Consider the following 908-nt stretch of genomic DNA (forward strand, 5'->3'; position numbering starts at 1 on the left):
TACTACTGTTGATGTACTATTTGGTAACCTGTTTTCCTATTTGCTTTGAATGTCACAAAAAGTTTCGTACTAACATCATATTCTTGAAGCTTAGACTTAGAACTTTGCTTGCACTTTGTATCTTGATAACCTTTGGAATTGCATGTTTTGTTTGTTCTTGTTTTTCTGTTTTGAGTTTTAAATTTATAATTTTGCTCGAAGTGCAAGAGTTCAAGTGTGGGGGATTTTGATCAGTGCATTTTGATTCACTTTCTTCTACTATTGTACTTAGGCAAATATATAGTTTATTATTTTATTTTTAATATTTTAGTGTGTTTTAATATTTAAATTTACTTTTGGCTTTATTTTATTTTCGTACTTTATTTTCAGCATAAATAGTTATTTGATACCTTATCACTATACAGATCATAACTTGGGATATAGGAGTTGGATTGACACGTTCTAATATGCGTTGAAAAGCTAAGAAAAAGAACTACAAGTTTTATTTTGAAGTCAAAAGCAGATTCAAAATTAAGAAGGGTCGAATAATTCGTTTAAGTTCCAGACTTAATTAAAATAGTTAGTTTGGGCCAATTTTTGTAATTTTCGGGTCGGATCCTATAAGGGCCCGAATTTGCCTTTTATTATATTAGGTCTTTCACTACTATAGTAATTCTGGTTCTGAATTTGGATTATACAATATTTATTAGAAGATTTCATGAAGAGCTAATTCCCAAAGAGCTGATATGTTGTATTCGAATTCCACTTTGAGGTTTTTATTAATTTCAGTTTAATTTCAATTTCTTTTCAATTCTTCCTATAAACTCGTTTGCTTAATTCGAGTACTTTGTTTGCTTAATTCGATTATTTCTTATAGGATAAAGTTGATTAAATTTAATTGTTTGTATGATCCTTAACTATAATCATGT

Source organism: Lathyrus oleraceus, chromosome 1 (assembly GCF_024323335.1).
Source record: "Lathyrus oleraceus cultivar Zhongwan6 chromosome 1, CAAS_Psat_ZW6_1.0, whole genome shotgun sequence".
In the NCBI taxonomy this organism is placed as follows: domain Eukaryota; kingdom Viridiplantae; phylum Streptophyta; class Magnoliopsida; order Fabales; family Fabaceae; genus Lathyrus; species Lathyrus oleraceus.